Source organism: Rhagoletis zephyria, unplaced genomic scaffold (genome assembly GCF_001687245.7).
Source record: "Rhagoletis zephyria isolate East Lansing unplaced genomic scaffold, Rhagoletis_zephyria_1.1 Rzeph_scaffold_00947, whole genome shotgun sequence".
NCBI classification, from domain to species: domain Eukaryota; kingdom Metazoa; phylum Arthropoda; class Insecta; order Diptera; family Tephritidae; genus Rhagoletis; species Rhagoletis zephyria.
In genome coordinates, this window is record NW_016158031.1 from 87,112 (window position 1) to 114,494 (window position 27,383).

General features: G+C 37.2%; 1 pseudogene; it reads left to right on the forward strand.

Moving 5' to 3' along the window:
* The first annotated feature begins 3,001 nt into the window (after positions 1-3,001).
* On the forward strand, positions 3,002-27,383 carry LOC108362134 (probable palmitoyltransferase ZDHHC16; annotated as a pseudogene).

Sequence of the window (27,383 nt, forward strand, 5' to 3'; positions counted from 1 at the left end):
GAATACCAATCGCGCAATAGCCTGTCAGAACCCCCATCACTAGCCCCTGAGAGGTAACGTGTTTTAAAGTGCCCTATAAAAACATTTACTATTGCCTCTGGAGTGACATTGTTGAAGGCCCCCTCGATATCGAAGAAGGTCCCTACTCCATAATCTTCATGCGTGAAGGCTTCCTCTGAACACTTTACCAATGTGTGCAAGGCGGTCTTCACCGACCTTTTCTTGCAATAACCATATTGAGCTCTTGAAAGACAGTCACGAGGAATCGCCTTTCTTATGTCTATCAGACTCTAGCGTTTTTAGCAAAAGTGTGTGTAGCAAAAGCGAAGAGACTGGTAGGCCTCAAATCCTCAGGGGAAACATGAGAGCCCTTTCCGGCCTTCGGGATGAACGCAACACTGACTACCCTCCAAGCCTTTGGGATGTACCCGGTCCTCACGCATTTCGCATAAATAGGATCCAACCAATTGCATGACACCTTTAGAGCCTTTTGCAGCTGCGCAGGTATGATGCCATCGGTCCCCGGCGACTTTAATGGTTTGAACGAATTTATCGCCCAGGCCATGTGATGATCGTCCAAAAGATCGGAGAAGTACAGGACCTGGGTGGAGATTCTGTAACCAGTTAGCGACAATTTTCGAATCGCTATCGCACTTTTTGAAGCAAAAACATTTATATAATGCGTCAAAAAGTGCGATAACGATCCGAAAATTTAAACTAACTGGTTACAGAATCCCCCTCCTGAAGTACAAAATATCGCAAAGAAGTACATTTGACTGTACTTCGAAGTACGAAGTACAAGAGCGAAAAAAGAAGTACTGTACTTCCGAAAGAAGCACGGTTGGTCACATTAGGCTAACCTAATATTCGGGGCTTGCGTTTTGGTACGCACGCCGTCGAGTTCGTTTTTTTGCGTCACTCGAAATGGGAATGCGTGCGTTTGCATTTGATTCCATTGAGCAAAACGTCAAATCAAAATGTCACGCAGAACAAAAACTGGAAATTGAGTTAGCTTCATACGCACGCCGTTCAATTTCGGTTGGCCCCATACAAGTTGTATATGCGTGAGAAATTTTTGACAGTAAATTGGCAGCGTGCGTGAATATTAGGCTAGCATGTTATACGCAGCAGCAGACAACTCAAATGAATGCCACGTCATCACCGAGCAATGTAGAACAGTGATGAAATTGATGGTACAATTGTACTTTTTTGGTACATTTTGGAAGCCAAAAGTACATTGGTACTACATTCACATTTTTGATACATTTTTGTCAAGATACGGTACTGCAGCACAATTATGTCGAAATACCACACTCTATTTACTTGGAGTTTTGAACTTTTGTGCACAAAAATATTGTCTTATTTTTGTACCATATTTAAGTAAACACGTGGTGTTTATTAAAAACGAAACTCTTAACTTACTAAAATCAAAAAAAGAAGTTGCTGTCATTATAGGTCTATTCATAAAATTTTCCAGTAAGTACTAGCAGCCAGAGAATAAAATAATAATTGCAGGTAAAATTGAGGGGAAGACTAAAATATGAGAAAAATTATTGAACGCAAAACCAGTAAAAACGTGCAACTTACGCCATTCTGACTTTCTGCAGAGGAAAGTGTTCGGGTCGCAGCCGAATGATTTCACAACAAGCGTTCATCCAGTGTCGTTGCAAGAGACAATGTACGTGAGAGCAAGATACACACCGGGTGAAATAGCAGCAGTATTGCCAGAGTTTAATTCATGTGACAATGTATACTCGTCAATTCAGTTTATAGAAAGAATTGAGCAGCTGAGAAATTTGTATCATTGGGAGGATACTCTGCTCACTTTCGCTGTCCTCAGTCAACTTAAAGGTGTTGCTAAACAGTGGGCAGATGCGCAGCCAGTGTTTAAAAAATGGAGTGAATTTGTAAGTAATTTTTTAACAGATTTCCCTTACGTTAGAAATTCTGCTGATGCTTTCATTTGATGAATACTAAGATGGGTAAAGGGACACTCAAACAGACGTGGTATTGGAAGTGCGGTACAAGGCGGTACATAACTATACTGTGTACCGCCTTGTACCGCACTTCCAATACCGCGTCTGTTTGAGTGTCCTTTAAAGGGGAGAGTGTTGTCGAATTTTACTATAAAATATTAGCGATGGGGCGAAGAGAGTTCATTGAAGATTGTGCGATAATTAGGTATGTAATACATGGTTTGAATGATGAGCGATTGCGCAAAACGTTGAGAGCAATGCATTTCTCGAAATGTGCTGATTTGTTGCAGAAGTTGATTAATATACACACGAACAATGCGAGTCAATGTAAACAAAATGAATTTTTAAAGAAAGTTGAAAGACCAGTGGTGCAAAATAGCAACATGAATGATGTAAAACATAATGCAACTGGTCCTATTTGCTTCAAAGAAAGGGGGCACATTTCGAGGAATTGAGGTAAGCCACGTAAAATAACTGAATTTAAGCAACGTGAAATAACAAATCAAATTAGCAATGAGTCTGAGGGGGAAGTAGAGGAAGCTAACACACTAGTGAACAAAGTTTCTACGCGAAGTGTGTGCAAAGAGAGAGAAAGAAATACAGTGTAATGCGCTTATTGATGCTGGCAGTTGCAGGTCGTTGATCAAACGATCAATTGCATTACGAATTGGGGAAAGTTTTGTTGCTTGCGAGGAGAAGTTGTTTGGATTTGCGAGTGGGGAAACCGTTTGTAGTGAAAAGTTAATAACAATTAATTAGGATTGATGAAGTCACCAGATTCGTTGAAATGTTAGTCGTGGAAGATGCAGCAATGGCATACGAAGCAACTGTAGGAATCGATTTGGTATCTAAAGGCAAGGTTATTATTGAGGGTAATTCGTTTAAGATAATGAGGATTGGTGACGAAGCGCTGCACATGGGAAATAATCTACCGCTAAGCGTCCAAGAGGGTCTTCTTGATTTGATTAATTCTTACACATATTGTTTTGGGGAAAAGCTTCCTGAGTAAATCAAAGCGATTTAAAATGGAAACAAAGGTCACTTCCTGTATACCAATTGCAAATAATCCGTATAATATACCTATCCCGAAGCGACGCATTGTGGAGGAGATAGTTGATGAGCTTCTACAATTGGCAATAATACGAAAGTTGGATTCACTGTACGCATCACCCATTGTGTTGGTGCGCAAACAGAATGGAGAAGACAGGTTATGTGTTGACTTCCGCGAGCTCAACGCTTTTACAGAAAAGTAACCATGGTTGTTGCCTTCAGCGCATGGAGTGTTAGCTACGCTTTCGGGGAAATGGTTTTTCACCACTTTAGATCTTGTGTCGGGTTATTATCAAATCGAGTTAAGTGAGGAGGCTAAACCGTTGACAGCGTTTGTAACTCACAATGGACATTTTGAATTTAACAGAATGCCATTTGGGTTGCGTAACGCTCCGTGCACTTTTCAGCGTATGATGACGCAATCAGTCGCCTCGTTAAGTAAATTTCTTGTGAGCTATGTAGATAAGGTAATAATAGCGACGCATACCGTAGAAGAAAATTTGTACTATCTCGAAGAGTTTTTGAAGATTATTCGTGACGAGGGGTTAACTTTGAGAATTTCGAAATGCACGTTTATGAGAAGTCAGGTTACCTTCTTATGGCATGAGGTAGGTGCAGATGGCATATCGCCAGGGGGTCGAAAAACCGAAGCAATAAAGGGGTATCCGAAGCCGAGTACTCAGCTGGAAGTTAAACGTTTTTTAGGTTTAGCCGGATTTTTCCGTGCGTTTGTACGCATTGAGCTGATGAAGGAGGATGGGAACGGGTTAAAACCGGTTGCCTATTTTAGTCGAGCGTGTACGCCGCAAGAAAGGAACTATCATGCGTATAGAGGTTTTGGCGGTGGTTGAAGCGTGCGAACGGTTTAGGATGTTCCTGTTGGGTAAGAGGTTCACCATCGTCACTGCCTGTCACTCGATGACAACCGCTGAAATGGCCAAGCCTATGGTGCCCAGAGTGGCGCGGTGGTTTCTAAAGCTTTTAGAATATGATTTTGCGTTTATGCACCGAGCTGGGGTGTCAATGGCTCATATCGACGCAACGAGTCGTGCGCCAGTCGAGGGAACACCGATAGTAGAGGATGTTGCATGTAAGGTGTTGTCGGTATCAGTATGCGATTGGGTTTTTACGATGCAGAGGCAAGATGAGAAACTTAAAAACATAGTGGATCTGCTGCAAGGCTCAGATCATTCATATCAACGGAACAAAATCGACGCTGAGTATGCATTGAAGGATCACCGACTGTTCTGGAAGGGTGAAAACGGTCAGTTACTTTTGGTCGTGCCAAAGGGATGCGATGGCGAGTTGTCAGGTTTTGTCATGACGATGTAGGACATCCCGGATTGGATGGAACCATTAAGCGAGTACTGCAACATCTCTGGTTTTCACGTTTGAGAAACTTTGTGAAGGGTTATATCGGATCTTGCTTAGAGTGTTGCTATCACCGGCAATCATTACGAAGGCAATGTGAATTGTATGGGATGGACACTCCGCCCTTACCGTTCCATACACTGCACCTTGATCACCTGGGGCCGTTCCCGAAAAGCCGTCGTGGTTACGAATAAGTTCTGGTGATGCTTTCACGAGATACTGCATCATAGTTGCCACCAGGTCAACGAATACAAAGCCAGTCGTCGATGCTATAAATCAGTTAACGCTTTACTTTGGACTACCGCAACGAATTGTTACCGATCGAGGGTGAGCATTCACTTCATCAGCGTTCGAAACATTTACTGAGTGTCTTAACATTCAACATGTGAAGGTAGCAATGTGCACTCCTCGCTCAAATGGCTTAGCGGAAGGCGTTAACCAAGCCCTGTTGGCGTACTTGAAACCATCTACGAATGATCCTAAAGATTGGGATACCCATGTCCGCATGCTTCAGGGGACAATGAATACAAAGATCAACGCTACAACGAAGTTCGCTCCAATAGATCTTGTTTACGATTTCCCTCTACGTGATTTGAGTGGAAATAAGCTCTTTGCGGCACTTCACGACAACGAGGAGTTGCATATGAATGGTCAACGCAGCGAGGCCGTGAAAAACATTGAAGAAGCTCGCCAGAAAAGGAAAACTAGATTCAATGCTAAACATCGCAAACCTGTTTCTTATAAATAAGGAGATTTTGGTGCTGCTTGAAGCTCCACCAGTGTTGCCAGGTTATTCGGCATCAGAAAACGTCCCTCTTGGTCTAAAAAAACGTCATTTTCTACCCAAAAACGTCCTTTTCAAATGCATACACAAAGAATTGTTCTTATTAAACTATTATTGTATACCATTGAGTGAGGCGCGACGAAAATTGCTGGCGGCAGAGATTTAAGCACTTGTGTCTTTTCAATGCTACAGGATAGTACGCCAGTAAACGCTGGTTTGATTCCATCGCTGAGACCGGACTCACACATTGTCGAATCTTCACTGAAGGCTCAAAAACTGACTCTGGGTCATGATCTGGTGTCTTTTTCGAGGTTAATGGAGATAAGCTTCACTTTTCTGTGGGGGAATAGGCTTCAGTCTTTCAGGCTGAGGAAATTGCAATACTCAAAGCCATGGACTACGTGATGGAACATATGTGGAGGGAAGGAGTTTACGTGACTGTAGTGACAACCAAGCTGCACTTAATTTAAGTACTTCCTCTATTTAAGTACTTCCAAACTAGTTCGGCAATGCAAGTCTCGACTAAAATATGATGGTGAACATAACGAGGTTGTTTTACTCTGGGTGACAGGTCACTCTGGAGCACCTGGTTATAAGACATCTGATCATTTGGCCAGAGTTGGCTCAGACCATGTATTCCTCGGTCCACAACCAGTTTTAGTACTCCCACCTTCGGCAATCGAAGCCACCATCAGAATCTGGGTGAATACTTCGCTCAGAAATTACTGAGAGGCATCGAGGGGATGCAGGTGGGCAAAACTTATGTTCCCTTCAATCTCACAAGGTCTATCTAATTTTTTGCTCTCACTGAGCAGACGACACTGCAGACAACTTGCTGGACTGCTGTCTGCTCACTTCACGTTGCACAAACACCTGACTGTGATAGGCGTAAACAGTGTTGCCAAACATGGGCTTTTCCTACCCAAACTGGTAGGTTTTTTTTTCCATTTGGTAGGTTGGTAGGCTTGATTGGATTTTGGTAGGTTTCGGGACTACGAGTAATAGTTATTGGAGAAAAATAGAAAATATGTATCTCTAAACATTTTAGCAATTTTTTTTTACATGAATATTTCACCGGTGCGTTCGTATAACGGCGGCTGCAAACATGATTCCTCAGTACAAACGTGAATCCTTATTATTGCCAATATACAATATGAACATCCATATATACTTTATGGCGTACTTTGACCAAGATTCCAGGAAAGTCTGCCAATGGGCTGGTACCCAACCATATTCTGGGCGGAGGTCTTCGCAATCGAAGTCTGTGTTCGCGAATTTTATCGTAGAAGGCAAATGAGGCCAGAATAAGTATTATGTCAGATATTCAGGCAGCGTTAGAAGCCTTAGAGTCTTTTAAACCGGCATCAAGGCTTGTGAACTCTTGAACCACCTGGGAGCCCACAATAGCGTACCGCTGTGGAGGGTTCAGGGGCATGAAGGGTTTGAAGGCAACGAAAGGGCTGACTGTCTTGCAAAGAGTGGAGCCCAAATGCGTTTGCATAGCTCCGACCCTTTTTGCGGTACATCTACAGGGATACACTGCAGACCTACTTAGAAGCTAGCTGGGAATTGCTGCACACTGGCGGAAGTCGAAGCGAATAAGACAATCAAAGAGATTCATAACTTTTCAGGAGGAACTCCGAACAGCACACTGCAAGTTAACGTAGCGATTGAATTAAAAGGTCTTTCTGTAGAGACAGACTGTAAGTTTTGTGGGCCGGTGAAGGAAACCCCAGAGTATATTCTATGTGCCTGTCCACGAAGCATGAATAGTAGATTGATGCACCTTGGGGAAGGCTTGTCTTCTCCATCTAAAATTTGGAACATGGCATCATCCAAAGTGCTGAGCTTTTTAAATAGCCTGATATTGGAGCGCTTACAATTAGGATTTAGCACAATATATCTTCTTAGGTCGCAACGCGGGTATCTCCGATGTAATAATAATAATATAGTCACTTGACGCGAATAAAGACGCTCGGGTGTTTTGAAAAAGGATGCGTGAAAAAAATTTGCGAAAAAAGACGCGTAAACATGGATTCAACATCATTCCGCAAAAACTCTTTGGGGAATTCGTATACTCGCAAACATAGTTGACCGCGAAAATATGTCTTCTTTATCTTTCTTCCCCATCAAAGAGGTTAACGCGTCTTTCTTTACCCTCGCCTATGTTAAGTGTTCTTCTTCGCCGAAATTTTTTTACGCGTCTTTTTTCGCTGTCTACTTTTGAGCTCGCGTCTTTATTCGTATCTAATGACGATATATATGTATGTACAGAAAATGAATCGTTATACGCAGCTAATTTGTTTTTATTGTACTAGCGGTGTTTTAGTTTTACTAAATGTTATGTTGGCTATGTTTTTAATAAATTTGACATTGAAAAAAATATTAAAACTGAAAAAAAAATGTTTGGTAGGTTTTGGTTGGTTATGGTAGGTTTTGGTAGGAAAAAAATGTGTCTGTGGCAACGCTGGGCGTAAATGACAAGTCCATTTACCCATATTGCCTTGAGGAAGATGACACGGTGGAACAATTTTTGTGCTTCTTGCTGGCTTGGTTATTTGTCATCGATTTTTTTAAACTCGTTCTTTTCTCTATTGTCAGTTTCTGAATTAAAAGTTTGGCGCAAAAAGCTTAACCGTTTTGATGTTTTAAGTTTTGTGTTTTAAAAGTGTGATAACTATTTTTCGCCTCACTTTAAAACTCGGAGCGATAAAAATAAAAATTATGCCATTAACACAAATAAACTATTTTACATATACTCCACGTGCAAAGTCATCAGTGAGCCAAACATTTGATGAGTTTATGGAGAAGATAATGTAAATAACGCTAGCGCTCGCAGTGCTCTTAAAAAATATAACTCTTCCGAGAATATTTTACTTATATTTTGGCCACTCTGAGTTTAGTTTTTGAATTCACCCGGAATTCAAATTTACATTGTTAAATCTACGAGCTTTGGGAATATTTAGAAATGTATCAGCAGGGGGTCCACCGAAACCAGTAAATTTTTGAAAGGGGTCTACGAGAAAAAAGGTTTGGGAACCTCTGTTGTATACAATGGTACCTAAGTATGTATGTAAGGTATATTAAAATGTCATTTCGACAGAGCACATTTACAATTCATTGTAAACTGGTTTGAGATCGTTAATATAAAAATCATTTTGTACATACACTTGTGATCAGCTGATTCAGTCATCAATATTTTGATCGATTGTGGCTGTTTTTCTTTTGTTTAATTAATGTTTATTATTTTTCCATGAAAGCTTGGCTCATTATATAACCAACTAAATATAAATCCACATTTCAAACTCTGTGCAAAAATTATAAAAAAATCTGCAAAGTTTCAGCTAGATTTTCACGTTTTTATTCAGAGTTTTAAGAATTTTTTTGAGTATTCAGCTTAATAGCCCATTAAATTCCAGGGTAATAATGTGCAAGTTATAAGTTGCTAAAGAATCGCGTTGATTTTGAATATTTTTTTTTTCTTGTAGACATTTGGTACGTGCCAGACGTACTGATTTTATCAATACAGTACTGATTTTTCAACTCTTGTACTGGTTTTATTCATTTCTTCAATCAGTACGCTAATGTCCCGATTTTTCAAAATTTGTACTGATTTGTACTGAATTTTCTATTCAAACAAAATACTTTAGTATTTTCTTAAGGTTTTTACGTAACGTTGGAACTTCCTTAAACTGTACTGTAAAAAATAAGAAGAAAATAATTCAATTATAATTGACATGTTTTAGATAATGTTTGATATGCCCAAGAAATTAATACAACAAAAGGATCAATCGTTTTATGGGCATATCGCCGGGTCATTACGTACCAGTTGCGATAATATGATGGAGCTTAAATTATTTAAAAAGAAGGATTAAATTTTTCTCAAGTGTTGTTAATTATCTCGAAAATAACTTTCAGTTTAATAACAATAAATTTCAATATTCGAGTGGCTTTTGCCTATAATCCGCAACTCCTTTTTCTCAATTTACTGACTCTGTAAAGAGTTTTGCATACAAGCCCTAGAATTAGATACTTACTACTCTTAGCGAATTCTTAGTCTTTCACAGTTTTTGCGTAGTTGAAAAATTATTTAAGCCATGGGGAAATATAGATGAACTCTTTAAAAAGTGGTACTTTTTTACAACATGAGAGGATCTTAAGAATAAAGTTTGTTTCCTGGCGCTAAGAGAGAACCCGGCTTCTAATTAAAATTTTTGAAAGTGAACTTCAAATTAAAAGAAATTTTAAAATGAAATGTATAGAATTCTTTGACTATTTAAATACTGCAAATGGGAATGATCTCATTATTGCTATTCAAAAAAGTCATAAATATAAAATAGTTTGTTGGCTCCTGTGTACGATGATGTGTACTAGAGCTCTCGATTTTGTTCGCACATTTTAAAACAGCCCGGGTATATGACCAGCGAGTACTCGCACACTTGTTCATTGCTCATTACTCGAAAATTTTCGAGCATGAGCTCGAGAAATTCGAGTTTTTTCGAGTAATTTGAGCAATGTTTTTTTTTATTATATTGACATTTTTGGTAGGAACTTTTTAAATTTTTCAAATTATTGATATATAATGCAAAGATTGTTACATTGGTATTTAATAATAGAATTTATTTAATATGAAATAGAAAGCAGCTGCTGACAAATACAATTTACAAATTTTCTTTTGTTTATGAAATTGTTCAAAAACTCGAAAATTTTGAACAAACATTTGAGCAGTTGAGCAATGAACGAGTTTCGAGCGAGTATCGAGCTACTCGCATTGCTCGATACCCGGGTATCTAGAGCTCTAATGTGTACACTCATGTTAAAATGACTAACATTTTTATATTTTATGAAGTACTATTGAACCCGTATGGCGTTTTCGTTTAAAATATTTTTTTTTTTATAAAAAAAGGTATTTTTTACTTTTATAGTAGTTCATATACAGTAATTAAAAATAATTTTTTACCAAAGGTCCAATTTCGAACTTCGAACGGAGAAATTACTTTTATACCTATGACTCAATCTCTTAAAAAAGTTGGTTTGGTCCAATACCCAGAAAAAAAGTTGATTTTGTCGTACAGTGTTATTGCTATTCAAAAAGACACAAATATAAAATAATTTATTAGCTCCTGTGTATGATGATGTGTACACTCATGTTAAAATGAATAACACTTTTATTTTTTATGAACTATATTTTATTTATATACTAAAATATTGTTAAAAACAAGAACTCAGGCGTTTTCTGTTACTTACATTCATAATTTTGCTTTGAATAAAAATGTACTGAAAAGTACTGATTTTTTTAGCATGAAAAAGTCTAATATACTGATTTCACGCATGAAAAATCTGGCAACCCTAACATTTGGTCGGTTGTCGAAAATGCTAAATTACGTTCTGCTAAGAAGGAACATAGCAATATTTCAGCCTTTTTTGCGTTCATTACATTTTCAATGAAGCCTTAAAAAAGTCGCCTACTTTTTTATGACTTTTTATGCTGCTACAGTTTTTTTTGGTTGCTTTTGCGAGTGTGCGTGTTGCAGTAGATCAGCTCTTCCTGATTTGGCTTTTAAATTGCAATAAGCCTCTTAACCTCAAGTGTTCACAAAAACAGCCAAGAATCCAAAAAATGCGCGTACGCTTGGTTTGCATCATATTTAAGTCGACTGTATGCAAAGAATAAATATCTTTTGAAGAAGCTGCTGCATAAAACAAAGCTTGTAAAGATTTATTAAGAAAATAATTCAACATCAGTTCCACTTACAAGCTTTAGTAACAGAGAAAAATTACTGAGAAGTTAAAAAACGTAATTTTTTACAAAAAAAACGTCCGAACGTCAACAGGATACAAAAACGTCAACCGGGCAACGCTGAGCTCCACCCACAAGGACAGGCGAGTCGAAGAAGCTGCAGCCTAAATACAAGGGCCCGTACATGGTGAAGAAAGTTTTACGCTACGACCGGTATGTCATCGAGGATGTCGACGGAAGTCAACGTACACAGCGACGTTACAGCACTATTGTCACATCAGACAAGATGAAACCTTAGTGTGCTCTATTCCCAGAAATTGACGACGACTGTTGCTCTGACGGCGATAGCGATGCAGAATATAATTCACCCCACTGAGTTTCTGTCAGGAGAGGCCGAGCTGTCATTCCCATAATTAATACCATCACTAACAGCTGCCATCCCTATTATGACTGCCATCGCTATTTCAAGTATTTATCTTGTTGACTTTACTTTGTATTCATTCATTCATTCATTGTTTGTTTTTCTGAGAAGTCAGTTTTGCCACAATCGGTCGCAAGTAAACGCTATCCTATAAACTCTGTAGAGTTATTTAAAATACGTCTATTAAATTAATAAACAAACAACTGTCATCTTGTCAAAATCTGACTTTGAGTGACAATAGACATTTATTGAAATCCGCGTCGTCTGTTCATTTTAATATGTAATTTCATTATGATTCTTTAAGATAATTTTTCTACTATTCTGTTTGTTTTTATTTGATAAATTACCCGTATCCAAAATCGTAAATTTTCTTTATACTGAAGTGCATGTTGCTCCCATATTAAGTAAATAAAACACTCCTGAATTCATTACTTTGGGGGACATCGTATTCTCCTCGCAATAGAGTTATAATAATAATAATAATAATAGATTGGCGCTTACACATATGTTAGTGTTTGGCCGAGCTTCTCCTCAGACTTGTAGCCTGCGCCTTGATGTTGTCACACGAAGCGGAGGGACCTACAGTTTTACGCCGACTACGAACGGCGATTGTATTTTTATGAGAAGCTGTTTTTAATGGCAGAAATTCACTCGGCGGTTTGCTATTGCCTGCCGAGGGACGACCGCTGTTAAGAAAAACCCTTTTTCCCGAACATAAAACCGACATATAAAAAAATCCCAAAATTTTAATCTTTACACATTCATGTTTCTGGCATGCGGGGGCGATATGTACTTGCCGATTTGTTTTACAAAAATTATTTAAAAAGCAGACGTCTCGGAACCGGAAACCGGTTAATCGTTTCTGCAATTATTTCACATTAATTCTCTAAAACAAATTTTCGATGTATCCTTAAAATTCATAAACCTAAAGATAAATTTTATAGGAAATTAAACTAACAATTTATTAAAACTAGTAGTAACCCCCGAAATACGGGTGAGTACTTAGCTCAAAATTTATTTAAAGAACTTCGTGAAGGACAACAATTAATCTTGTATTGCTAGACACCTGATAACCCAGGATAATTTTTAAGTTCTTAAAAGACATTACTCTACTCTAAGCTTCTTGCAGTGGGCCATGAGAAAACCATCATCTCTAAGGTATAGTCCAACCTTTCACAATATCTGTTATTAGTCTTAATATGAAACATAATAATCATTGAAAATTGGCGCCGTTTATGGTGAGAAGCATTTAATATCACACTTTCAAACTAAAGCTTTCTTAACCCTAGAAACCTTATCTATTTGGGAGTAAGNTATAGGAGCTTTTCAAAGCTTTGCTTTATGGTGTCGGACACACAACATTGAAAGTTTCTGGAACACAACATTGAAAGTTTCTGGAACACAACATTGCAAGTTGATAAAAGCGTTGTAAAATGAGTAATGCTTTGAGGTTTGCGGTCATTCAGGGTCCTCTTTAATGGCCAGTGATATCCTAGGTGTTTAAAAAAGAAAGGGATTTCAGCTATTTTTATTTTTTGCTTTCGTGAAATATATTTTATAATTATGAATAATACCTAACNACTTAGTCCTGTCTTATTTTTTAAAGAATATTGAAGTTGTGAGTTTGGCTGATAAAAAAAATCGTTTTTTTAATAAAAACTATAACCACATTTATTTAAAACAACGAAATAAAAAGTAAATTTTGTGTTAAAATAAAAAAAGGACCCATTCCGTATACGCCTCGCAGACGTAGATTATACTTTTACGCTAGNTTTTTACTTTTTTGACAAACATGGTCAACTGCAACTGCAGCTTGCACTTTGGTTTGATATATAGCTAAATTCTGTGGCTGCTACAGATCAGCCTAAATAAGTCGTATGACTGAGCAATTATATATAGATACTAAAGGCCTGAACTACAAAACATAGCGACATGTAACACATCATGCAAGTGCCAGTTTATATCATGTCGCTTATACATGTTTGAAAGTGATATATGAAGACATTGCCGAATAAATTCAAATCAAATCATGCATCAAATTTATCATATCAACAAAAGGAACACATGCAACATATTCAGCATTATTATTAACATTGTATATACGGGAAGAGATTTTCCGAATTTCGCAAGCTCCTACTATAATAAAATTTACAAAACAATTATATAATTAAAAATCTATATACCAACGGTGGGCAAACGTGGCTCTTTGAGCCAAATGCGGCTCTTTGATTTGCAACGTGCGGCTCTTTTTACTTTCTCCTTGCTTACTTTTTAAAACACATATTTCATACATATTACACATATACATACATATTTTACATACATACATATTACACATATAAATACATATTTTAGCCCACAGCAATTTGCCAATAAGAAAACAGCTGATCAAGAAGAGCTGGCTGGAATTTACGCAAAGCCCTTAATTGAATTTGATGGTTTGGAAGTTTAAATAGTAAAATGCGACTAATTAAAGTTGTAAGAAATAAGTAATTATTCGTTTAGTCAGTGAACTGTGTCAGGATACGAATTCAGGATTTGTTTTTTTACGTTTTCAATTTTATACTTTTTACAGGTCTATTCTGCGCTGGTAACACAAATTTTATAACCGGTAATTAAAGTATCTGTCAATTTTTAAACCTTTTTTGCATTCTGTGCTCTCTTGTAACCGGTAAATTTGGTTACCATCTCATAAGCTGGTAACAAAATATTGCCCCGTGAAATATGCAATATAGGAATTCCCACAAATGTTCATAGCTTAGTTGCTGAATATTTTCACTGCATTACCAACGTACCTAGAATCGCGGTGACAAGAAGTCACAAAATCTTCGGTAACNCAATAACCACGCCCACATCCCATATAACGGTAATTTCGAGAAATACAAAATCTTCGATAAATCAGTAAATATTGAAGCTAATTTATTCAAAATTGATGATTGCAACAATTCTTTACCAAGAAATACGTTTATGACAAAATTTTGGAAAATGGGCGTAGCACCGCCCACTTGTGATCACATATATGTATCTCGCTAACCGTTCTAGCAATTTGTACCAAGCTCGGTATGGTTATTGTGCTTGCCACATAAAAGCAAACCGTTGAAAATTGTTGAAATCGGACTAAAATTGAGGCCGCTTTTCATATAACAGTAAATTTCAGATATGCTTGAAATTTCAATATTTCGAAATTTAAGGACGCTAATTTACTTAAAATGTATACACCCCGGCATATCATGTAGCGGTAGCTTTCGGAATGGTGGAAAACATATATTTAATACTTGCGCCGGGTATTTAATGTTCGGCTCCGCCCGAACTTAGACTTTCTTACTTGTTTGGTAATACAATTTTCCGGTCACAAAATCTTCGGTAACGTGCAGAAGAGACCTGTTAATGTACACAAAATTTCTATCAGCTGTTCGTCTAACTTGCAAGTTTTTGCAAATTTTCTGTTCGCGTACTATTTTGGATATTTTTCTCTTGTGAGAGATGATATTTCGCCGGATGATGATATTTCGCCGGAATTTCGTAGTTGGACATTTTTTACTGGAGATTTTAAACGAACGTACCTATTGACTGTCCAATATTTAACAGAATTGTTACAAACGGCTTTAACTGACCTAAAACCAGATTTTGAAAATCTCGCGAAAGGGATATTTTGAATTTTCTTTTATATCTATCTTACGTACAATGGAATAATAATAAAATTAATGTTTTTCATTTCGAATAGTAATGTTATTTAAAAATAAAATTTTTGTTTTTCTTGTTCTTTTTTTGTGGCTCTTTGTAGCATTTAGAACTTTGATGTGGCTCTTTTCGGCCTCGGCCTTGCCCACCCCTGCTATATACATTTTAATACAAGGCCGGATTAAAAATATGCTGCAGAAACACAACAGCGGAGCTAAGAAGAAATGACATGCTATAACAGTATATTTGAGATGGAATGACATGGCATAGCAAAGCATGAAGTTTTTGAAAATGACATTTTAATAGATGCGCTGGGAAGAAGTTAAGAAAATGTCGAGCCTCCCCCCCTGCCCCTACGTAGCCACGCCCATGAGACATTAGGAAGTGTGCCAAAAGCGTTTCCTTTTATAGAAATACCAGGTAATCCTGAAACTTTTTCGGCGTTCCTTGGGTACTAGAACTGAGTGATCTCTAACAAAGTTCTTGAAAGTGGCTATTGATATACACTGCCGGAACAAAGTATTGGCACAGAAAATTTTTCACAATATATGCAAAAATTTTTATTCTAATATTTTTCCGCTAATTTCGTATAAAAATATGATTCATTCTATTCATAATTCCTAAACTTTGTGCAAAACTCGCGAAAATTCAGCAAACGTTCATGAAAACTCAACTTTTTAATCACATTTTCTAGAATTTTTTCTGAGTATGCAGATTTGTAGCCCTGTTTTAAGTAGCTAGGAATTACCGTTGATTTTTGGCAATTTTTTCACGCAGTCTCTTCCATACAAAAAATTTTTTTCGAAAATACTTTATATGGATAAAAGCAAAACACCTTCAACAACCAAGTTGAAAATTTGCTGCATTTTCGCGAGTTTTGCACAAAGTTTAGGAATTATATTTTTATGTTTATTGTTATTGAATGAACCATATTTTTATACAAAATTGGCGGAAAAATATTAGAGTAAAAATTGTTGCATGTATTGTTAAAAATTTGCTGTGCCAATACTTTGTTCCGGCAGTGTATTTATTCAAGTCTATGAAATACAGGTTTCTTACAGACTAAGAGCTTTATGTAACAAACAACGTAAAAACTTAACAATATATTACAAAACTGTATTCAATATGTTAATAAGTTCATACTTAGATATTGAGAAATCAAACGAAACAGAGTTCGAGATCCTGTCAAGTTCATTGATAGCTCGAGCGATGGGAGCATTTCGAGCATAATCAGTTCTAAGAATTTGTTCATAGAAGGGTACAACAATACGCAGAGACCTCCGCGGGATGTTAAAATTAATCCGAGCGAGAAGAGATGTACAATCAATGTCACCACTAATAATATTGAAAAAGAAAGATAATGAAAGAATTACTCGCCTTGTCTCCAGCGTTTTCAAATTTATTAGAAGTAACCGCGAATTATAAGTAGGCATCGGCTCAGAGAAGTTTAATAAGCGTAGCGCAAACTTAAGAAATATTTTTTGGACCCTTTCAATTCTATTTACTGCGGAAATATGGTATGGTCTCCATATTATAGCACCATATTCCAAGTTTGACCGAACAAAGGCTGTATAAAGTAATTTAAGAGTATAAGGATCCGAAAATTTCGCACAATTACGCCTAATAAAGCCCAAAAGTGAGTACGCTTTAGCGATAATAAAGCTTATGTGGCTATTAAAAGAAAAGTTCGAGGTAAAGAAGATACCAAGATCCTTAGTTTCTTCTAAAGAATCTAAAACAGAGTCATCAATCATATAGGTGGAAGGCAAAACATTTTGTATCTTCGCGTACGTTATTTTGAAGCACTTTTTTATATTTAAGGAGAGGTGAGAGTTTAAGCACCAGACCTGGAGATTATCAATATCTGCCTGAACCTTATTAATGTCATCACGATTTTGAATATTAGAATATATTTTTAGATCGTCAGCATATAATAGGTATTTAGCGAAAGAGAAGCAACTGCTTATGTCATTTATGAATAACACAAAGAGCAGTGGGCCTAAAATGCTTCCTTGAGGAACGCCTGAACACGCTATAAAAGGTCGTGAGTTGGTGTTATCAACAGTGACCACACATTGCCTATTAGATAGATAAGATTTTATCCACTTTAAGAAAACAGAGTGAAATCCCAGGTGTTCAAGCTTACTAATTAGCACCACGTGTGATACTTTATCGAAAGCCTTGGAAAAGTCAGTGTATACGCAATCAACTTGAAGACCAAGTTGGAAAGACTCGAAGCAGTATTCACTAAATTCAGTCAAATTAGTAATTGTAGACCGATTTGGAATAAAGCCATGCTGAAATGGTGTTATTAGACTTTTGGTTGCAAAATATATTTTCTCTTTTACAATAACCTCAAAAAGCTTCGAGATGGTGGACAGCTTTGAAATCGGACGATAGTTACAAACATTATTCTTATTTCCACTTTTGAAAGTAGGAGTAATGCACGTAATTTTCCAATCTTCCACAAAATAGCCTGAAGCCAGAGACATATTAAAAATAATTGTAAGTGGTAAAATTAACGCTGGCGCATTTTTGAGCAAAAAAACCGAAATACCATCAATATCAGTTTTTTCTGAAGGCTTAAGACCCATTATTCCGTTTAAAACATCCTCAGATGAAAGTCTGAGAGATCCAAAATTTACGGAAGAAACATTGTCTCCAGAACCAGCCACAAATTCGGAGTTACTATCATCCAATATAAAATTAGAGCTAAAAAACTTCGCGAATAAATTTGCTGAATCAGTTAAGTTACTAGCAGATTCGTTCTCCAAGAATATAGCAGATGGAATACTGGAGATAGATTTTTTTGATTTGATGAAACTCCAGAATGATTTGGGGCTGGCATTTATACCTGACTCAACATTAAGTATATAATTTCTATAAAGAAATTTATCCAAACAGTTAAATTCCTTCATGTATTTCTGGTATGATGCATAAAATATAAAGTTACCAGTAGCCTTGTACCTTTTAAAGAATTTGTTCCTCAGATTCTTCAACTTCTTCAGGCGACGATTGTACCATGGAAGTTTATATGTTTTTTTCCTGACAATGGGAACCCATTTTAGACACACTTCAGATAATATGTCTTTAAAGATACAAAAACTAGCTGAGACATCAGAGGTAGAAAATAAATCCTCCCAATTAAGCTCAGATAAACATAAGTTTAATTCAGAAAAATTACCGGCTTTAAAATTGAAACGTACATCTTCAACAGAGGCATTTGATGCAAACTTATAAAACTCAAAATTAATAGTCAGAGGAACGTGGTGCAAGTTAGATGGCGATAAAGGAAAATGACATTCTTCAATTGAGGTGTTTATATTGTCACTGACGAAAACAAGATCAAGAATTCTGCCAAGCCTGTTTACATATTTATTAATTTGCACTAAGTTAACGCTCAAAATATTGTCTACAAGATAAGACTCATGCGACTTACTAATATTTATGGGCATAAGGCCAGAGTTTGATATAGGAGACCAGCCTACATTAGATAAGTTAAAGTCACCTAATACACAAACATGATTATCAGCTACCTTACTTAGAATTAAAGAGGTCACATTATCAGTGTGTGCACTATAAATGTAATCCGCGCTATTGGGTGGAATGTATGAAGCAATAACAAACAGCGAGCTTGGCGAAGAAGCTCCCTTAATGCTAACACATAGCTGGTCCATAAGCGAATCATAATTATCAAGCGCAACCAAGTGAGAATTAAATTTTCTTTGAACAGCAATGAGAACGCCCCCACCTCTATCGCAGCCGGTTTTCAGGGAGTCTCTATCTTTGCGTTAAACGTTATACAAATTGGAGTCAAAATACTCACTATCAAAGAAATTAATTGTAAGCCTGGTTTCAACAAACACAATGACATCAAAATCCAAACGAGAACTAAAAAGCCGTACTGCCTCCCCTTTAGTTCGAATGCCAGAGACATTCTGGAAATATACCTTAAGGTCATATATATTATTATTAGCCGCGCCGGCTTCTGCACATCTTGTTGTTGTACTGGCTTCTACACATTTTGTTGTTGGGTTCGACCTCTTCGTTTGCGACCTCCCCGTTTGCGAAAAAAATTAAATGGTTTCACTCTTACATTTATAGGCCAAATTTTCGCATCAATAATACTATTAGAAGGTAGTAGATGGTCCGGCCGCTGGTAGTCGGCCGCGGCGGTGTAGTGGTAAGCAGTGCGCGCTTCCACTCCGCAGCACCTGGGTTCAAGCCCTGCTCAAAGCAACATCGCAAAAAAATATAGAAAAAAGGTTTTTTCTCGACAGCGGTCGTCCCTCGGCAGGCAATGCCAAACCCCCGAGTGCATTTCTGCCATGAAAAACAGCTTCTCATAAAAATACAATCGCCGTTCGGAGTCGGCGTGAAATTGTAGGTCCCTCCGCTTTGAATGACAACATCAAAGCGCACGCCACAAATCGGAGGAGAAGCTCGGCCAAACACTAACATATATGTAAGCGCCAATCTGTTATTATTATTATTAGGAGATTGTCCTACCTTTCCTTGTCAGTTCGCCAGCTTTGCAATAGCCAGCAATATTCTGGCGTAACCCGGAAATCAGATGAGTAGAATTCTATGTAAATATGTATGTTCAAAAAGCTACATCATTCAGTAGGGGACTTAAATTTGTCTATGTGTGAGTCGAAAGCGTTCAGGACTGCCTTCAAGCGTTGAATTTTTGAGATATTTGTATGTATGTGGGTCATAACTGGACAANAACGCCCCCACCTCTATCGCAGCCGGTTTTCAGGGAGTCTCTATCTTTGCGTTAAACGTTATACAAATTGGAGTCAAAATACTCACTATCAAAGAAATTAATTGTAAGCCTGGTTTCAACAAACACAATGACATCAAAATCCAAACGAGAACTAAAAAGCCGTACTGCCTCCCCTTTAGTTCGAATGCCAGAGACATTCTGGAAATATACCTTAAGGTCATATATATTATTATTAGCCGCGCCGGCTTCTGCACATCTTGTTGTTGTACTGGCTTCTACACATTTTGTTGTTGGGTTCGACCTCTTCGTTTGCGACCTCCCCGTTTGCGAAAAAAATTAAATGGTTTCACTCTTACATTTATAGGCCAAATTTTCGCATCAATAATACTATTAGAAGGTAGTAGATGGTCCGGCCGCTGGTAGTCGGCCGCGGCGGTGTAGTGGTAAGCAGTGCGCGCTTCCACTCCGCAGCACCTGGGTTCAAGCCCTGCTCAAAGCAACATCGCAAAAAAATATAGAAAAAAGGTTTTTTCTCGACAGCGGTCGTCCCTCGGCAGGCAATGCCAAACCCCCGAGTGCATTTCTGCCATGAAAAACAGCTTCTCATAAAAATACAATCGCCGTTCGGAGTCGGCGTGAAATTGTAGGTCCCTCCGCTTTGAATGACAACATCAAAGCGCACGCCACAAATCGGAGGAGAAGCTCGGCCAAACACTAACATATATGTAAGCGCCAATCTGTTATTATTATTATTAGGAGATTGTCCTACCTTTCCTTGTCAGTTCGCCAGCTTTGCAATAGCCAGCAATATTCTGGCGTAACCCGGAAATCAGATGAGTAGAATTCTATGTAAATATGTATGTTCAAAAAGCTACATCATTCAGTAGGGGACTTAAATTTGTCTATGTGTGAGTCGAAAGCGTTCAGGACTGCCTTCAAGCGTTGAATTTTTGAGATATTTGTATGTATGTGGGTCATAACTGGACAAAAGTTGATTTTAAAGTGCACCAAGTTTGTAGGTTTATTCGCATAATACGGCCTCATGATACCAAGTCGGGTGATCTCAGTGGCCGAATGATATCCCCTCTATGGGAAATTATGCGCCTAATAATCCTCTGTTGCAATGAACCGTATCAATGACACTGTGAATGATCAGATGCATTCAGTTGCTTCGTGGTCTGAGCTTTGTATGGATGGAGATGTATATCCAAATGCAAGATATAGCATTATGAGCCATAAGACAGTACCATTTTCCTGAAACAATGCGCCATCGACAAATTCGTTTCGCTACGCTAAGCTTTGCATTGCTCACCAAGCGTTTCTGTTGTTGTGACTTTAAGCTTTCACGCAGATATAAAAATTATAGCTGAATGGAGTGCTGGTTGCATGAAAAGCTTGGTGTCTTCGGATATATGTACATACATACATGTCTATGTACAGTTCTGGACATAAAATAAGTTTGGTAATTTTTTATTGAATTTGGTAACTTTTTCTGGTGATTTTGGTAAAAAATAAAAACTGTTGTGGCAACACTGGTGCTGATGAGTGAAAGCCCGCACTGCTTACCACTACACCACAGCGGCCGACGGCAAATCTTCGATCTCTCTTATTGTTTCGAAAAAATGTCAAAAGGAGTAGTCTTTTGATATTAATTTTGAAAGATCTCTTTGATTGCTCCGAACTGAGTAATAAAGGAGAACAAAACCGAAAAATCTCTTGTATTATTTCAAACCATGTCTCAGCATTATTTTTTGTTAGCTTTTGGGAGACATCGCTTCTTGCTTCTAATCGAACAATAATGGACACCAAAACTGATAAATCTCGTTTATTGTTCCGCGATCATGACAAATCTTTATGCCTCAATTTGGGAGTTCTCCCTTCAGGTTCAGTGGGAAGTAGAATATAACAAAATTTGTGAAACAAAAACAGCACGAATATTTTTGCAACGCACGCGTTTCATAAACTTACTTCATACTTTTCATAAAAACGCACTTTAAGCTCTTGTCTTTTGAACGGCATCATAGCCTTAAAAAATCGACTTAAGTGCATATACCGAAGTGCTAAAGAGTCCAAATACACCGTACAAACAGCTGTTAGAACCTCCTTTTTTCATTTCCTTTATATATGGATCGAAGATCTGTCAAGTATTGAAAGCACGGCCCGGCATTTCGCGTTGCATTTCGAGCAAATTAGATGTGGGATCACCATACATATAATAAAAAGTATAGATGATTTTCTTTAAAATAGCATTAAATTTAGACAAGATTTCCTTTATCTATTGGACTTTAAACCTCTCAACACAAAAACATGTAAATACTGACGCGATAAATATTGAACATATAGCATTCCCGCGCAATCCATCACTATTTTGAAATCCATCAACATGGATGACGAACCAAATATCACAATAAATATTGAACATGTGACAGGCGCCCCACACTGTGATAAATTAACGAGTAGACTGCCCAGCGATAATTTTCTTCGATATGTGGTTAGTTATCTTTGCTGAGCGCTGTGTTGCCTGATCAATGCAATTGTTTCTATTAGTGTTGTCCGCCCAGTATATACATTAATAGGGCCCTGTCACACGGTCAGTATTTATTGACGTGATCCAAGTATCGCGAAATTTATTGATGGTGTAGCATGCAGTATTGATGGATCGTAATCCACAACGCAAAATTTTTAAAAATTTTGAAATCTGGATCGCGGATCGCAATACCGTCAATAAATATTGAGCATGTAGCACTTTCAAAACGCGATCCATACATTTCGTCAGTACGAAACGTATTCGCTATCGGTGCTTAAAACCTTTCAAAACAAGTAGAAAAAAANAATGGAGTGCTGGTTGCATGAAAAGCTTGGTGTCTTCGGATATATGTACATACATACATGTCTATGTACAGTTCTGGACATAAAATAAGTTTGGTAATTTTTTATTGAATTTGGTAACTTTTTCTGGTGATTTTGGTAAAAAATAAAAACTGTTGTGGCAACACTGGTGCTGATGAGTGAAAGCCCGCACTGCTTACCACTACACCACAGCGGCCGACGGCAAATCTTCGATCTCTCTTATTGTTTCGAAAAAATGTCAAAAGGAGTAGTCTTTTGATATTAATTTTGAAAGATCTCTTTGATTGCTCCGAACTGAGTAATAAAGGAGAACAAAACCGAAAAATCTCTTGTATTATTTCAAACCATGTCTCAGCATTATTTTTTGTTAGCTTTTGGGAGACATCGCTTCTTGCTTCTAATCGAACAATAATGGACACCAAAACTGATAAATCTCGTTTATTGTTCCGCGATCATGACAAATCTTTATGCCTCAATTTGGGAGTTCTCCCTTCAGGTTCAGTGGGAAGTAGAATATAACAAAATTTGTGAAACAAAAACAGCACGAATATTTTTGCAACGCACGCGTTTCATAAACTTACTTCATACTTTTCATAAAAACGCACTTTAAGCTCTTGTCTTTTGAACGGCATCATAGCCTTAAAAAATCGACTTAAGTGCATATACCGAAGTGCTAAAGAGTCCAAATACACCGTACAAACAGCTGTTAGAACCTCCTTTTTTCATTTCCTTTATATATGGATCGAAGATCTGTCAAGTATTGAAAGCACGGCCCGGCATTTCGCGTTGCATTTCGAGCAAATTAGATGTGGGATCACCATACATATAATAAAAAGTATAGATGATTTTCTTTAAAATAGCATTAAATTTAGACAAGATTTCCTTTATCTATTGGACTTTAAACCTCTCAACACAAAAACATGTAAATACTGACGCGATAAATATTGAACATATAGCATTCCCGCGCAATCCATCACTATTTTGAAATCCATCAACATGGATGACGAACCAAATATCACAATAAATATTGAACATGTGACAGGCGCCCCACACTGTGATAAATTAACGAGTAGACTGCCCAGCGATAATTTTCTTCGATATGTGGTTAGTTATCTTTGCTGAGCGCTGTGTTGCCTGATCAATGCAATTGTTTCTATTAGTGTTGTCCGCCCAGTATATACTTTAATAGGGCCCTGTCACACGGTCAGTATTTATTGACGTGATCCAAGTATCGCGAAATTTATTGATGGTGTAGCATGCAGTATTGATGGATCGTAATCCACAACGCAAAATTTTTAAAAATTTTGAAATCTGGATCGCGGATCGCAATACCGTCAATAAATATTGAGCATGTAGCACTTTCAAAACGCGATCCATACATTTCGTCAGTACGAAACGTATTCGCTATCGGTGCTTAAAACCTTTCAAAACAAGTAGAAAAAAATTTAATTAACATGGGAAATTTTAAAATAATTGTGGAATGCATTATCTGCAAATTATTCATACAAAATAAATAATAAGCGTTCAGCACAAAAATTATGCAAATACTGACGCGATAAATATTGAGCATGTAGCATTCGTGCGCGATCCATCAATCCATCAATATGGATCGCGATCCAAATATCGTGATAATTACTGACCGTGTCACAGGGCCCATAAACCTTTTTGAGCACTCGGCACTTCGGGGCTAAAATCTGATCAGTGCAGATAATGAGTAGCATGAATTTTGCTGATTCAGAGTTGCATACAAAATTACTGTGGTATGAAAGAGAGCAACAGCCGTACTAAGGCAGAGTGGCACAGGTAATTTTGTTTGGAAAGAAACACTTTTCTTATCATTTTAAAAAGATATCCAGTTTGTAAACAGAGGCAGTGGCTTGTGCGGCTCACTAAAATCTACTCATCATATTGGAGCAGCTCCGGGTCATGGACCATTGAATGTGTTGGCTGAATTTATGACCACCATAACCAACGCAGTCTCCAACCAAATGCGTGTCTCAAGGCGAATTTATATAAGGTGGTGTTGATAAAACAAAAACAAAAAGTGCGTGTATTTTGTATTGATGGATCGTGATCCACAGTACTACTTAATGTCAAAAACAAGGCGAATTTATACATTTGCCGTAGTCCAAGGCGAATTTATCCTTGGTAGAAAGCAGCTGATCACATCTAAATAAACAAACAAAAGCATTGAAACAAAATTATTGAATAAAAGTGAACGAAATTTAACGAAAAGAGAAATAGATACGACGAGAAATTTTATAAAGATCTGTTAAGGAAGCGGTTTGCTTGCGGTTTGCTATGCTTTTGCGGCGCAGATTGCTGCCACGTTCCTTGCGTGATATGGGCTGCTTTTTTATGATGTTCTTGACATTGCAGTATTTGTGATACTTAGGGATGAAACGATACTAGTAAATACAAGTACATACTCGATTCTTTTCGTCCGATACCAACTAATTTTGTACTCGATACTTTTGAACCGAGTACTGAGTAGGTATCGGAAAAAAGTACTTGTATCGAAACCCCAATCCATTGACAATTTTATTCCCGGACTTTTATTTTTTAATCTATTTTCTATGTGAATAGTTAAAAAATTTTGGCAGTTTAGCTTCCAATGAAAATACGCAAGAAGGCGCCAACGTAGAGGTGACGCCAATTTTGACAAATCTACGAAAAAGGGTGCGCGTTCTATTTCTTTCGTAGCGACTCAACTCATACTTGATGATACAGACAGTCCTGAAATGATAGCAAAAAATTAAATAGAAATACTGAAGCAAATAGTTCAGCTACTGAAGCCTTTCGAGTTCGTAACCAAAGAATCTTCAGGACAGAATTATGTCAGACTTTCCAAGATCATACCTATGGTTAACTGCCTAACATCTCAAGTGAGTAAATTTTCTACAACTCTTGATTGTGTCACCCAACTACACACGAAACTCCTGGCGGAGTGTAGTAAAAGATTTGGTCTCATTGAATACAACACCTACGCAGCTTTAGGAACTATCCTCGATCATCGCTTCAAGAATCTTCATTTTCAAGATGCAAACGCTTGCGGTCGGGCAATTTTTAAACTAAAAAGTCGTATTGAAGTAGACGCTAATACCAGCTCCGAAGAAGACGTTAAAGAAGATTTCGACTTTTGGTACCAACATAAAAAGCTTGCGATTGGACAAAAACGAAAACACTCTACAAAAGGTGATGAGTTGTAGCTTTATTTATCAAACCCCGTCTGCTCTTTAAAATCCAATCCGTTAGAGAAATGGAAGGATTTAAAATCAACAGGCGCGCATACAAATACAAATAGGCGCGCATGTATCTACATATAGTTGCGACTTCCGTACCATGCGAGAGATTATTTTCAAAAGCTGGGGCCACAATCATCACGAAATCGACTTACTGGAAAGCATCTGGAAAAATTATTATTTTTGGGCAGCGCGACAAAATCCGACTTTTTCAATTCACGGCTTATAGTACCTAACGTATTATTTAAACAATTTTAAAAATTAGTATATACTCTTAATTTTTATCAGAATTGAATGGTATATTTCCGAAAGAAGTTGATTTGCGTCTTTCTTTTTGTATTTCAAGGCCATCAGACAAAATGCCAAAAGTACAAATTCTAGAACAGCCACATAGAGCTTTGGTGTAGAAGAAAAGGTTGTTTGTACAAAGAAAGACCTATTATCGTCTCATTAAAAATGATAAACATGATAACTTCTTCCAGAAATATAGCACTGTTACTCTGCAAAAATGCTGTTGAACAGTGTTATAATACAGATAGTTTTTATTATCTAATTAATTTGTATGAAATAAATACAAACAAATAAAATACTTATATAAAAAAAAAGAAAATTCTGTATCCTTTTTAAAAATAATTTATTGGACTTTATACTTTTTCTTGTTTTTTGAGGGTCCATCCTTGTTTTAAAACTTGGAAGTTTTTCTTAAAAGAATCTAAAAGATTAATCTAAAATCAATAATGATAGTCATATAAGTTAATTTGGCACATATTGATAGCGTTTTTTAATACAAACAAACATAAACATAATTCAATTCTTATATAGGTACAAATATCGATATAAGTAGGTATCGATACTTTTAGCCCGATACTTTGTGGGTATCGATACTTTCTTTCGATGCTACTTCCAAGTACAGGTATCGATACTTCTATGGTATCGATTCATCCCTAGTGATACTTGCATTCCAAAAAGAGATCACCACTGTGGCTTTACAGAATCACGCATTGGCCATAATAACCACTGATACTTTGTATTCTTCCCTTTATACCTTGCAATTGGAGCCCATTATGCAGTTTACAATAGCCTCTACTTCTGGTGGCTACATGCAGATACTTATGTTAATTGGCAGACCTTGATCAAAATTGTATTTCCCATATTCATGATATGCTTTGGTATGTCTTGGAAAAATTTGTATTTACTTATTTGCAAGCTAAATATTATTGCGAGCGCCTACTCCATGGTCTCACCGCATATCATGCGCCATATATAATGCGTGGAGCTAAGAATTGTGAGAAACATTACAATGATATGGTCTCGGAGTACGACGAAATTTGGAGATTGTATTGGGAAGACGAATGCTATTGGCGTGGTTATTCCCGATTATTCAAAGTGATCTACCGCATGATGGCATACAATGGGAAAATGTAATGAATGACACAGACAAAGATCGTTAATTAGAATGCACATTAACGTATGATGTCTTTAAATTTAAATCTCTAGTCTTAGTCGAATTTTAGTAATTTTTTAAGCATTTATTTAGAG